Consider the following 14,925-nt stretch of genomic DNA (forward strand, 5'->3'; position numbering starts at 1 on the left):
ATTTATACATTAACAATTGATAGATCCTCCCCTGCTCCCCACCTAGGGAAGGGATGAAAGAAGCAGAGAGGAAAAAGGTATTTTGGTGAGTTGGCCTCCTATTAAAATGTATCCTCTCTGAGACCCCATGGACCATGGTAGACAAGAACATAGCTTCTGCACTGCTGAGTACTAAAACAGCCAAGTTGAGCAATTCCTTTTACACTTAACTTTGTTTTAATAAGTTAAGATAAGAGAGTAAGATTCCAGATGCACACAGCTTCTTTAATTTACCCACAGGAGACAGATTTTCTTTAATGGCAAAGAATCTAGAAACACACTTGCCTAGAGACAGTTGCACAAAGCCGGAGCGGCCGCCTGCTTCTGTTCGGAGGCGGTTTTCTGGTTATTCCCAGTGTCCTCGCGAAGGACAGCAGTACTGACACCCTGGAGCCCGGCCGCCTCTGGGCTCAGGGAGTTGAGCCCTCACCCTGACATCCTTTCTTCCTACTCGGTCCTTGGATTCCTTTCAGGAAGAACATTTATCAGTTTACTGTGTACTCGGTTGAGGGGAATTTTGCAAACCTGAGGCTGACCTGGGATCCGAACCGCACTGGTGTTGGCAGTACCAGGTCCACTTCGCAAAGTTGGGTGCAGAGTCGGCACGCTGCCCGGGGGCCCAGCTCAGTGTTCCCGAGTCCCTGCAGTGCCCTCCCCCATCTCCAGTTCCCTGCCCTCTGACCTGGGGCTTCGCTTTTTTTNGACTTATTTCGCTCAGCATAACACCCTCAAGGTCCATCCATGTTGCTACACATGGCCAGATTTCATTGTTTCTCATTGCCATGTAGTATTCCATGGTATAGATAAACCACATCTTCTTGATCCATTCGTCCGTTGATGGACACTGAGGCTCTTCCCAGGTCTTGGCTATTGTTGGGAGCGCTGCTGTGAACACTGGGGTCCATGTGCCCCTGTGCATCAGCACTCCTGTGTCCCTTGGGTAAATTCCTAGCAGCGCTATTGCTGGGTCATAGGGGAGTTCTAGTGTTCATTTTTTGAGGAACCTCCACACTGTTTTTCAGAGGGGCTGCAGCAGTTTACATTCCCACCAACAGTGTAGGAGGGTGCCCGTTTCTCCACATCCTCGCCAGCATCTAGAGTCCTAAAAATATGGAAAGCTTCACGAATTTGCGTGTCATGCTTGCGCAGGGGCCATGCTAATCTTCTCTGTATTGTTCCAATTTTAGTATATGTGCTGCTGAAGCGAGCACCTGGGGCTTCTCTTTCAAGTCTGTCTAAGGACAGCAGTCACAAATCCATTTCCCCACCTTGTAGGCAAACATGACTGAGTTTCTACAGTTTCCTATTTGCCGTCTCTGAAAGGGGTGTATGCAGGAAAACATGGACATGGCCATTGCCACGTACAAAAAGAAGGGACACGTTTTAGGTATTTGCTGGCCTCTTTACTCTCCTGTGGTGCTGTCTCCTGCACGTTCTCAGCTCTCTCTGGTAAAGCACTTGACTTAGCACTCTCCCGTTTGCACTTTATGTGGCGCTAGAACTTTCTACTGACCAAATAAAGAAAATTCGTTCGAGTTATTTGGTCTTAACTTCTTCATTGTTGATAGAAGTTTAAAAGAAGAAAGGTCGGAACTTCACGTTAGTATTCCATAACACGTTTGCCGCTGGTTTCTGTCTTAAATCAAATCTTCTCTCTGTAGTTCTCCTTTAGTAACATACAGAATTGGTATTAAAGCACGTCACCGAAAAAAAAAATCAAGCAGTATAAATTATAGCACCCAAGGCATTGGAAGAAGAGTTCAGATAACCCTAAAATACTAAAATAAATGTTACAAGCAAATGTGGCTAATGAGTTTAGATTCATTTTATCCTCATGGTATAATCTTTAATTTGTGTGTCTTAAAATTTGAGAAAAGCAGTAGGAAATGGCTCCTTCATATGTTGCCCTGTTTTCCAAGAGGGCTTGGAGAGAGTATCTACTCAGTCATCTGAGTAGATAAATAAGTATAATTATTATTAACACTAAAATGATTGCATTTTTAACCCCCGTAAAATGTTAAGCTTAATGAAACTAGCAAATGCCCTTCTAGTTATTGGATGAGCAATTAGGTGAAAACGTTTCAAGAAGGCTTATTTATTTGGACAGATGTAGAGAGGTCAGAATTAATTTTTTGAAAACCTTTTAATTGAATTCCCTTTTAATTTTCACAGTGGTGTCTAGTTAAATATTCATGTTAATGCTGGTGGTTTTCTGAAGGTCTGCACTAGATCTGGGTTCTCCGAATCAACGTACGTTATTTAACCCTTTTCATCTGGTGCGCCAGCAGGGACTTCCTCAGCGTAATCCCATAGTATTTGAATAATTAGAAAGTAGTAATGAGGATTTAATTAGTCCTTGAGATATGCTGAAAGCAGAACCACTAGAAACTTTCCCTTCTGGACGCGGATTACAAGCAGAGCCGATGCTTCCGCAGGACTGTGATGTGGCAGCAAATGTATTCTGTCGCTGGAGGCAGTTCTTTGGCACCGTCCTGTGACTGTCAGATCTGCACGGAAGGGGTCCTGGGTGAAATCTTCCAGAATTATTGAATAGCNTCTTTCTTGTCCACTCCCCGGTAACCTTTTCTCTCTCTCTCTCCCTTTACTGTTCATGCAGAGTTGCTGTCAGAGCGTACGGGCTGACCGCACATGATGGAAAGCTGGCCCTTACTCTGAGCAGCCACAACAGATGAGACGAGCTAGGGAAGGTGTGGGTTTACCCCGCAGCTGCAGGACTTGGAGAAAATAGCAAAACTTTGCATTTTGTACATCTCAAGTATTTAATCCAGCCAGACTCCTTTCTTGGCCCCACTGTGTGTCAGAAAGCATCACAAAATTCCCATCTTTGGAATCTGATGTTCACAGTGATATTTATCATTAGTTCCATTTTTATAAATATAAATAGCGCCATTATCTAGAGAAAGTGTGTAGCAGACGGGCGAGATTGGACAGTTAGATGTTCTTGTGCGCCTACCCTGAAAAGGTGAGTCAGAATTTGTGTGCTTCCAAAGTATGAAGTTTCAAACTTAACCTATTTTATGTAGAGTGAACAGAATATGTCTTCATTAGTCTCTTATTTTTCTCGTTATTAATCCCAAATGTTAATTGCCTTGGTATAATTTTATTCTGACTCTTTAGTGGTGTATTTTAGCTGCTTTTTAAAGTCCTAATAGAATTCCTCGTCGAATTTCTAGGCACATTCTATTTGCTTAGGGCAAATCTTTCTCTTACTTTTTAATGCCGAGGGCAAAAAAAAGAGATCTCTCAAAATAGATCGAGTGTCTTACTATAAATTAAACTGAGCTCTTGAGGGCCAGAACTGAATCTTGTTCACACTCTGATTCCCTGTGTCTATGACAGAGCCTCATGTATAATAGATGTTCCACAAAGATTGAGCCGGACCACAGAAAATAATTCAGTCTTCACACCAATTCAGAAGTTTCAAGTTGTTTCAGAGCACAGACCAATCAAAGAACAAAACATGTCTTGTTCTTAAATTAAGAAAGCTTACCATATTAATCAGTCTTCTCTCAGTTTTACCTTTAAAGGTCATTTGCTGTGGCGTAGGGTATTTATCTCTCTTACAACATGGTGGCCATTTTGATCTTGCACCAGATTAAAGCTACCACTTCTGCTGCCCCCATCATTCCTGGATGTATTTCTGTAACTGTACAGACATGACTTCAAGCCGAGCTGAAGTCCTCACACATGGAGTCTGGCGTTAAATGAGTTGTCCAGGGGCACCTGGGTGGCTCATTTGGTTGAACGTCCATCTTGTGCTCCAGTATGATGTTGTGCTTTGTGAGCTCAGACCTCGCGTTGGGCTCTGTGCCTGTGAGCACCGTGTGGCCTCGTTCGGCCTCCTCACTCCAGTGCTTACGTAGTATGTGCTTTTCCTCGTTTTAATCTTCAGGGAGTTTGGAACCAAGAAACCTGAGTTCAGGTGCGCGGTTTACCCCTAACTACTTTTGTGACCTTGGACAATTAATTAAATCTCTGCTTCCTCATATGTGAAGTGAGGATCAGAGTGTCCTGTGGATTTGTTGCATGGATCAAATGCAGCCTCATATCTGAAGGTTATAAATTGCAAAGCGCTGTGCAAATACTAATAATAAGCATAAGCATCAGGCACAAATGACTCAGGGGACACCTGGGTTGAAGTTGAAAGCCTTAAAACGCAGTTCCTCCGCTCCTCCAGCATATAGTAACACGCATAAAACTGCCTCTGCTCTCAGCACCGAAGCGGACGTGTGCAGCTAATGCCAGAAAGACTTGTGTAAGGAAAGGCCAGATATTTTGCCCCCATCTACCATCTGGGTAATCAGTCTGATGCTTCCCCGGACTCTCATTTGCCCAGTGATAGATGATGTCAGTAGCCGAGAGGGTTCTGTCGGGGGGCGGATGGGGAGAACTTAGATGCTCGCGTCTGTGCCTCTGAATGTGGGGCGCCGCGGTGCAGGGAGGGAGGAGAGAGTGATCCTGCCAGTTAACCTGGGAGCACAGCTGGGAGAGCCCCGGGGGGCCTGGGGTCCAGCCTCGAACGGGTCATTAGTTTCTGTCTTCCTCCAAGCACTTCACGTTGTGCAGGGGAGCGGGCCGGCAAATAAACACTGGAGATATTAAAATGTAACAAGAATATTCTTTAAAATCTATTTTTCTCCCCAAATGGGAACCTGACACCTATTTGCGATGAGAAATCGCTCTGTCTGTCGTTATAGTCGGGAGACTCTCCGCCGAGGTGGTACAGCGTGTGACCATTATTTCACACACGTGGGGAAACATCTTTTATTGAACTGGCTTGAAGAAACAAGGCAGTTCTGTGAATTCTTAACAGGTGCCAACATGAAAACAAATTGTCCGTGTGCCAGAGGAAAAACGTGCCCCGCTTTTTGGTGGCTCATGGAACCTTGGGTGTTTTGCTGGTGTCCTGGCAGTGCTAGAGTCCTCCAGCACCTCCGAGGAAGAAGTCGTGTGTTCATGTCATCGGTCCCGTGCCCCCTTGCTGCCCTGCATTAGCCGCCACTCTCACTCTGCCTCCGCTCTTTCCTTTTTCATGGCTGGGATGAGCCATGGCATGAGCTTTGTGTCTGCCTCTGTTTTCCAACAGGATTTAAAGCCTGCAACACTCAATGTTGCAGAATTTGTTGGGCTGCATGAAGAGGAAACGGACATACCATTGGAGGCTGAGATCCATGTTAAAATGCTTCCCAATTTAATATCCTGAAGGTTTCCATTTTTGCTTGACTGTTTCTTTGACTTTGTTTCTAAATCGGCTTTGTGCACCCTTCACCTTGGGCACGCGTTTTCATCAGATAGTACTTGAGCTCATCAGTGACTGGTTCGGAGTTGCGACGACCCACCATGGCCTGTTTGGATTCCCGGAGCTCTCTGCTCCATTTTCCTCTGTGTCATCTCCCCCAAAGATGCCTAATGGCCAGTTAACTTTTTTAATTAAGTATCATTCCATCCTACTTTTGCAAATTTTTAAAGTCCTTCTACAGGTAAGCTTTATCTCCGTCTTGCCCCATGAAAAGTTTTTCCTCACTCCTACATAAAAATACTCTTGTGTTCATTTCATGTCCAGAAGGAAAATGTGACTGCTTATAATGGTTGCGTAAATCAGTTTCTTTTTCTTTTTTCTTTTGGAAACACTAAGGTTTAGATAGTAATGCTGGATCTTTCCTATAAAACAATTTCTTTTTTGCAAATTAGACAATTCTATAACATGCTGTTTGTAAAACCAGGAAAAATGTCCACTTATTAAACCACAAATGGTACAATGCTGAAGAAAAAACTTGAAAGGTCCTGAAACCTCACTTAACCTAATAATAATATAAAGCAACATTTTAGAAATGCTAATTCTCTGTTAGACCAGTTTCCTAAGGTAGCAACGAGTGGATTGTTTTGTAATGGAGAAAGGGAAAATGTCCCTGGCTTACTGTCTCAGATCGGCCTCTAGAATAGAGACCAGGAGCATTTTCCCTACACTTACCATTACTTACACCGCCACATAATAAGAATACATGGTTTGTCTTGGAATTTTCCATTGATACTAATATAAATATAGAAGAATGACTCCAAAGAAAATAGTTCTTGCCATGCAGACTAAGTGACTAAGGTAAGAGTCTGGCAACCACCTCCATTCCCATCTTTAGCTGTTGAATACGCAGAATATGGCATTCAAAAAATTACTAGATTATAGTTAGATATCTAAATTAGCACAGTGTGCCCTTGGAGTAAACGTTCCATCTTACTGGGTGGCAGAAACAAGCCTGGCTAAGATCAGGCTTTTCTCACACGAGCTTCAGGGCTCCTTGACCGGCCCCCACCGGAAAAGCAAGTAGTACTCCCTCTGGCCCGAGGTCTCAAGTGTTCTTCCTTGTAAGTAGAATGAGAATTGTTATCTTCTTTACCCTCCCCCCATACACACACACACACACACACACACACACACACAACCCCTAATGGTTTTGCACAGATGTTTATCAAGTTAGTCATTGGTCGTAAGTGCTTATAATCCAGTGATAAACAAGTCAAGATCCTGGCTCTTTACCTTGAGAATCAATTCAGGCACTTGACAAGAATCTTGATATTTCAGTCCATTTCTCTGCATCTCTTTCTCTGTATCTCCCCACCCATCTATCCCTCCCTTCCTCCCTCCTTCTCCCACTCTTCTTCCCTCCCTCCCTCTCCTTCCCTCCTCTCTCTCTCTCTTTCACTCACTCTCTCTCTCTCTCTCTCTCTCTCTCTCTCTCTCTCTCTCTCTCATTTAAAAGGCATGCTCTGGGGAGTCTGCCGGATCAGGAAGGATGTACGCTGAGTCTTGTGCCACTCACAGCTCATCAGTACCGTAGCTGTTGGTTGAGTGGCCCGAGACTGACAAGCTTAGCTTTTCTGAGCCAAGTAACATGACTGGCCAATTATTTCTGGAACTAGCTCTCTGGAAAAGGGCAAAGCTTTCTAGATAGTCAACTGGGTGAGGAAAGCGACCCACCAGCTATTGCTGGCTCTGTCAGAAGAGGTGTAGAGCAGGCAGGCCCGCACAGCAACAGAGAGCCGCGTGCTACCTGGGGAAGGGCGTCAGGCTGCACGCCAGGAGGCTCGCAGGGTGTGGCATTTGTCACCTTGGTGAATTAACCATGGTCCAGGGACTTGCAGCACTTCTTGGCTCCACCGGAATGAATGGTTTGTAGGGGAGCCTGGCAAAGGGAAGCTAGTTTGGAAACTTGGAGCCATTCAGACAGGAAATAAATGGTGGGTTGTATTAAAAATAATATGAATAATAATAGCTATCACTTATTGAGCCTTGGTGCTGTGTGAAGGCGCTAGCTGCCCATAACATTTTCTCACTTAACCTTAGGATGTAGGCTCCCTTGTCATCCACGTGTTTCAGAAAAGGAAACTGAGGCTTAACTGCTGACTAACTGACCTAAAGTCACCTTAACCGTATGTGGCAAAACCACAAATGACAGTGGAGATGGGCAGAGTGAATGTATTTGACAGATAATTATGTGAAAGAAAACCAGGCTTTCTGCCTGTTGGGCTTTTGTCAGTGACTCCTTTCTCAGGGCGCTGACTTCCTTTCCCTGGAAACGGTTCTTCAAATATACTGTGCATTAAGGAGCCAGACCATGACATTTATTAAACTCTTTTTTGTAAAGTAAAAGTAAATGGACCTCTGGATGAAGATGTTTTCTTACTTGTTACAAACATGTCTTTGGTTCTGAATCTGTGCCAGGCAACTTGCATGATCCTGTGGACACAGATGCCGAGAGAACGTGCTTCAAAGCCGCAGTACTTAGTCTGGGGGAGAAACAGGTGCTCCAGATGGTAGCGAGGGCAGTGTGGTAACCGCTCTGCCTCAGCTGACACGCATGGTGCTTTCTGGAAGGCCGAGGAATGCTGTCAAAGACCACAGGAGGCGGGGCCAGGAAGGACTGGAGTCTGTTACGTGGAGGTGGATGGCCTTGTGGGCACGCTGTGAAAACGGCATACTCAGTAGAGGGCACAGTCGAGTGTTTTGTTTTCAAACAGTGATTCCCATTTAGTGAGGGTTTTTTTTTTTTTTTTTAAACTCAAATACATTTTTTAGGGGCACCTGGGTGGCTCAGTCAGTGAAGTGGCTGACTTCGGCTCAGGTCATGATCTCGTGGTCCATGGCTTCGAGCCCCGCGTCGGGCTCTGTGCTGACAGCTCAGAGCCTGGAGCCTGCTTCTGATTCTGTGTCTCCCTCTCTCTCTGAGCCTCCCCAGCTCGTGCTCTGTCTCTCTGTCTCAAAAATAAATAAACATTAAAAATAAATTTTAAAAAAATACATTTTTTAAATATCAGAGTGCATTTCACACAATATGGGTAGCCATTGTTTCATGAAACAGTATGTGTGTGAACCTGCTTGTGAATATATAGACACATGTTCACATACACACATTGGATCGTGATATAAAATACATTTCTTAACTATGGGTTATGGTTAAGAATGTCTTAATTCACAAATTAAACTTTGTGAGCCTCAGTGTCTCCATAGTTGTTTTGAAGTTTAAATGAGCTGAAGAAGAACAAAGCTATTAGCACATAATATATGTTCATTAAATGTCCGCGGTTACTGACAGTCAATGGCACACTGTCTGGAACATGAGAGGTAGTCAGTAAATACTTGTTAAGTGAATGAAGGTGCCAGGACTTGGCAAGCCTCAAGCAACCTGATGCCTACAGGGAAGAAACATTGTCTGAATGGTCAAAACCGAGTGGGGACCCCATGAGGACCGTGTGGACATGGTGAGGCTGGAGAAGTAGGTCAGGCCAAATTTGGAAAGACTCGTGTGCTGACCTAATACGTTTGGACTTCATTCTGTGAAGCAATCAAGAGTCCGGGGCTAGGTCTTGAACAAACACGATTGACAGATCCCCGAAGAGATGAGGAAGGGCAGGAGTCAGAGCGTAAGAGAAGGCGCTAAGAGCGCTTACCCTTGCGTGAGACAGATCTCTCCTCTGAAAGGAAGGGGACGTGGAGGGACACAGCAGGGACATAGGTGCTCATGGCCGGGGGGGCTGGACGATGTGGGAGGTGGTGCTGCCCTTTCCTGTGCTGGTCGCTTGCTGGCAGTTACGGGGTGGCCAAGGGAGGACTTGAGACGGGGGGTAAAATGTGTAACCAGGGAACAGGCGAAGGGCCCCAGGGCCTGGAGGAGTGCGCTGAGCGCAGGTGCCGCAGCCCCTGGGAGCGCCGGCCGCACCTGTTTCCGGGCGGGTCGCTGAGGCCTCCACCCAGCAGGACCCTTCAGCGCGCTCTCCCGGGCCCCGGGCCCAATTGCGCCCTCGTCTTCCACCCTCGCAGCGCCCGGACTTCTCTTTTCTTCGGTTCTTCGCGTGCCCGGCCCTGCGTTGCGTGACGCCGCTAGCCTGCGAGCGTCCCCGGGGCAGCCTCCGTCCCCGCCGTGCTCCTCCCCCAGGGCCTTGCACGTGGCCGGCCACCTGGCTCGGGGGCTTCGCACGCTCGCTTCATGCTCCTTCCCCGCTGTTAGGCTTTATTCGCCCCTCAACCAAATTTAAAGGTCTTCCGGGACAGGGTGCCATCTCGTGCTTTTCGGTGCCCTCTCACCGTCACCACCTTCCCTTCCGCAAGCGCCAGAGTAGGGCTGCGGCTCGCGGGGAGGCTGTGCAGCGCTGCTGTGGATGAGCGGCCGGGGTGATCGCCCAGGCGGGAGCTCGCCGCTGAAGGAGGGGCTCGCGGCATCCCGGGAAAGGCAGTAGTCATGCCTCTGTAGAGCGTTTGCATTGGGTTTCTTTATTTGAGCCTCAAAATGATCTTGTAAGCCAGGGCAGGAAGTGCTGCTATGTACATGAGAGCCCGCGGTCCACACGGTGGGTCGGAGGGGCAGCCCCTAACCCACATGTTGTGATTCCAAACAGATGGGGGTGTGTGGGTGTGTGTGGGTGTGTGTGTGTGTTTCCTATTACAATGCATTTCTCTGAGAGCATAGCTTTTCTTTCTTTTTTTTTTTTCCTCTAAAGGGCACCTCTGAGTTTTCTTATGAGAAGTATGTGTCTTTTCATTTGGAATGTGGCGGTACCAGTGTGTGAGACTGGGTACACATGTAATGAAGGACTCAGAAAGACTAAATTCATTGGTATAAACCTGTGGATATATTGTATAGATAAAATGCACAAGTTATATTTTCATCTGTAGTTTCTGTGATTTTTCAGTAAGTACTTTATATAATGTAAATAATCTCATCCAGTACTTTTTCCCAAAGTTTGTGTTTCCCACGTTAGATACTTACTTGGGACATATGATTCCATAGTACATCTAATAATAAAATACACTTTGCTAATATATAGGAGATGCGTTTTATTCTTTCTAAATTTCCCTTACTAGAAAGTTTGGTTTTCTAAATTCAGATGGCTTCTAACTAGAAAAACTTCACACCTTTTTTAAAAAGCAGCTTTATTCTCTCAGCTGTCAGTTTTTTCTATTCACAAACCACGTTGCAAGCTGCCGTTTTATAATAACTTTCTAAAAGAAGCAAAAATACAATCAAATATGTCACCATAAATAGGTAGACAGTCCTTGGTTGGAATTTGAGTTTCTGGAAACATTTTAACATTTTTTTTCACCCAAAATAAAGGTTAAAATCAAAACAAAGCAAGAAACCTCCCCAATAAATGTACATGGAAGTTACAAACTTGATTCGGCTTTTCCTAGTGGGGGAAGAGTGCTTTCAGCCAGAATTGAGAACCAGAGCTAGAAGTGTCCCTTTTAAGTGCTTCCTCATCCTCCGCAGTTAAGAGGCGAGGAAACTGAGGCCAGAAAGGTTATGTAAGTTGCCGTATTCTGCACAGCAGACCCGGAAGGGCCAGGACCACCACTCCGGCTCGGGGTCCTTACTGCCCTTCTTGATCCCCTGCTGTGAATGGGTAACAGTAGCAGCAGCTAGTGACCGTTGACAGCCCACTATCCTGTGCACCTGCTGTAAGGCTTCCATGTGTATTATGTCATTTAATCCCCACACCATTTCTATGAAGGGGACGCACTTGGCCCTAATTTGCAGTTGAGGAAACCAATAATAGACACGCAGAGTTTCTATCTTTAGAATGAAATGAAGACATTCTTCGTTTCCAGCCAACTTTTGTCTTCAAAGTTTGCAGCAGTTCGTTTAGATTACGGTGATATTCAATAGCCTTTTGAAAATACAGTTCTGTGCACAGCCAAAGCCTTTCCCGGCAGGATTGCTACCAGCATTTAATTGTGATTCTCTGTTAACGGGTCACTTTGCCTCCTCCTCACTGGCCTCCGGGCTTCTGTTCTAGCCTCCCCGCCGTGCAGCCCTTTCCTCAGGCTGCAGGTTCTAGCACAATTCGCTTTTAGAAGCTCCAGGTCCGGTCGTATCGCTTTCCTGCTTAGACAGCTGGTGGTCTGTGCTGCTACGAGTGTCCACGGAGCCCCCTCCCCTGGACGGCGGGCACACGAGCGTCCATGAGCCATACAACCGTCTCCTAAGAGGAGCTGTATCCGCAAAATGAAATACTCCACAGTCAGGACAGAGTGACTAAAAGAAAGGTGGGCGAATGATAGAAATAGTTCTAGAAAAGGAACTAAAAGCAGCTATTAAACAAAATGTTCACCTTTACTCATGGTAAGAGAAATACCACCTCTGAAAGCATACGTTAAAAACCATTTGCACTTGGCGAGGGGAGCTCAGCGGTAAGAGATAGGGATACGGAGGTCCCCCCCGACCTCTCATCTGTGGCTTCGCTGTGCCCAGGTCTCAGTTGCCCGCAGTCAGCCACACGCCAGAAGCAGATGGTCCTCCTTCTGATGGTCAGAAGGTCAGTGGTAGCCTAACCCACGTCATGACACCTGTGTCCTTCACCTCCTTCATCTCATCGTGTAGGTATTGTGTCATCTCACATCACCCCAAGAAGGAGCAGCGTGGGTGCCATACGGTATTTTGAGAGAGAGGCCACATTCACATAGGTTTTATTACCGTATGTTGTTAAAATTGTTCTGTTTTATATTAGTTATTGACGTTAATCTCTTCCTGTGCCAATTTTACAAATTAAACTTTATCATAGGTATGCTTGTATGGGGAGAAAACATAGTATACATAGGGTTCAGCACTACCCACAGCTTCAGGCATCCACTGGGGGGCTTGGAATGTAAGCCCACAGGTCAAGGGAGACAACTGTATACCTTCTCAAACCTTCGTATCATCTTTGGAATTTGTAGAGTTACACAGGAACTAGAGTAACATGGATTCCACGTGTTTAAATAAAAAAAAAAAAAACATAAAAATGAGCTGTTCATTCTAGCTAGAAAGGATGTATCTGCATATGTGAGGTGTTCAGTTAAAAGATATCTGTGGCACTTTATAAACCAGAAAATTATCATCTGATCTCTTGTCTATATCGCATCTCACAGAACATGTTCACACGCTATCCCAGCTGACCTGACAGCAGCATCTTCTTCGTTTTAAAACGAGGAAACTGAGGCTCAGACAAATGAGGATTTGCTGAAGGTCACACAGCTCCTTGGATCAGTGCACACTGTAACGTGATTATTTACTTATCTGTCTCCCCCAGTAGAGTCTAAGCTAGTGACGCAAACCAGACCGTAGTCTCGGCCTTGTGTTCCCAGATGAGTGCCATTATGACCAATGCTCAGAAGGGAGGCAGGCAAGTGGCGTCACCTTCTCCTTCCGTCGTCTTGGGGAACATGTGGAAAGAGAGGAGTCTCGCCGAAAACATGAAACAAGATTTCAGGACGCTTGTGTAAGCGGAACCATTGCAGAAGCAAAAGCATCCATAGAAAAAAAATAGCTTTCCAGTTTTAACTTCTCTGGAAGGAGGGTGCATTCCACACCCCTAGAACCTTGTGTCTGCATTATGGCACTGGAGGCCGTGACACGATCCATTTGAATTTGTTTTAGTGTTCCGTCTCTCTTGGAATCTTTTCGCAAACTTGATTTTCTGCAAAATCCCAGTGATGAGTAAGGGAATTCAAGTGGAACATGGCATATATATGTTTAAGGACTGAGTAAACAGTCAGAAATAAAGAACTAACTTGCCCTGGTAAGAAGTCTTAGAACTCATTTGAACAAACCTTAAGCCTATTAAGTGTCCCAAAGGCAGCAATAACCTGAAGATGTACTATATTATCAGAGGTCCTAAATCCTTCAGCATGGACACTTTCATGGTTGAAGTGAAATTTAATGCCCCAGAAAAGGACCTGTGTTATTTTCTTGAACTAATGAAGAAGACAGCGGCCATTCTCTGAAAGAAAGAAAAACCCACACAGTCTATATGGAATTTAAATACATTTTTTATTAAACAGGACTCTATATGAAACTCTTGAGAATTTTATAGTAAAGCTTAGATAAATATTTCATGAAACATCTTAAGATGCAATCATTTATAGTAATTTCAGTGCTCTGATTTCTGTTTGTTTTCAGATTTGAGAAAGCAAACATTTTCTATGGTGATTTATATCTAGGAGCTGCCAGTTGAGCCCAATTTCATAAGACTTATCTTTATAAATAAATGGAATAGCTCTTCTTAGTTTTATTTTATTCTGTCTCTTTAGAGGAAGCCATGTTGAAAGATTTTTTTTTTTCCTAACTGAAATATAAACCGTGGCTTCTGCAAATGCCCTGCCTCATTTACCCCCCCAGGTTGTAAGCTGATGTTGGATCTGGGCCTCATCTTCCCCCCAGCTGCCTCAGTAGACTCTCTAGAAGCCACTTCTCTGGGTTCTGCCCCCACCCCACCCCCACTGACGTAGGGAACTAGAGCCCTCACCCGACACATGAGACCTGTCACCAACCCAAGCTCCTGGGTTCCGGGAGCTGTTCTTCAGACTGCCCTTTGTTAGCATGCTGGTTTGATGGTGTTAGCTTGTTCTTAGATACATGTCCTGTGCTCTGTCACAGTGGGTCTTCCACATTCATTCTACATACTTGCTGATCTTTGCCCGAATGGCTGGCGATTGGATGTACCTTGCCGTTATGGTTCTGCGTAACTGAAAGATGTATTTTCTTTATTCATGTGGATAGCTACCTGCTAATAAGCACCTACTTTGTTGTGCTCCCCGCTCTGTTGAGCGCATGAGGAATTGAATACTCATTCCTTCAATCAGTAGTTCCCTACCACGTGCCAGACGCTTGCTGGCACTTGGGAAGCAGCCCTGAGACAAACCTGATCCTTGCCCTTGCGAAGCTGATGTTGAGCTGGGAGAGAGAGGCTGAGGGAGTTGGAAATACAGGGAAATGATTACCAGTTATGAGAAATGCTGTGAAGAAACACAAGTAAGAAACAGCCAGGGGTGGGCAGCCAGGGAAGGGCCCCGGCAGGTGGGGGAACATTCTCGGGGGCTGTGCTATGTGATGTTAGCTGCTCCGAGCCATAGGAAACGGGGTCGGGGTGAGACCGGAACGCACGACCACGGAGGAGCCCAGGCCAGAGTCAGGGGTTTGCATGTGGTGCCCGGGCTCACAGCGAAGCCTTGAGGGCTGTCATGCCGGAGAGACATGCTCTGATTTCCTTTTTTACTCCTGGCCGATGGTTCTGGCAGCTTTGTGAAAGTGAGGAGGAAGGAGCACCGCGGCGGTGGGTGGCGCTGAGGCTTGGAGACGGGGGTGGGGGGAGAGGGAAATGAGCGCAGGCCAGGCTTCTGGAAGAATGGAGGGGAGCGGAGGATGAGAAACAGGGCAGCTGCAGAGGCAACAGACATAGGAAACGAGGGGAGGGGAAGGGGCGGCTAATGGGGACATCTGTGTGNCATTGTTCACATGGACCCGTAAGCGGTGGTCTGGGTCAGGGTTCGCAGGTCTGCAGCGCTTAGGAGTCAAGGTGAACGGTGGCTGCTCAGGACACTGGGGGCTGGGGGTGGGG

General features: G+C 46.0%; 1 protein-coding gene and 1 non-coding gene across 9 annotated transcripts in view; one reads left to right on the forward strand and one right to left on the reverse strand.

The window, feature by feature from the left end:
- The window catches only part of ARID1B (AT-rich interaction domain 1B), a 291,898-nt gene that overhangs the window by 201,861 nt on the left and 75,112 nt on the right, over positions 1-14,925 (forward strand). The gene's annotated exons all lie outside the window — the stretch shown is intronic.
- LOC144224247 (U6 spliceosomal RNA) lies at positions 1,144-1,250 on the reverse strand. Its single transcript, XR_013332994.1, has one exon. It is a non-coding gene; the product is annotated as a U6 spliceosomal RNA (small nuclear RNA).

This window comes from Crocuta crocuta, unplaced genomic scaffold (assembly GCF_008692635.1).
Source record: "Crocuta crocuta isolate KB4526 unplaced genomic scaffold, BGI_CrCroc_1.0 scaffold11, whole genome shotgun sequence".
In the NCBI taxonomy this organism is placed as follows: domain Eukaryota; kingdom Metazoa; phylum Chordata; class Mammalia; order Carnivora; family Hyaenidae; genus Crocuta; species Crocuta crocuta.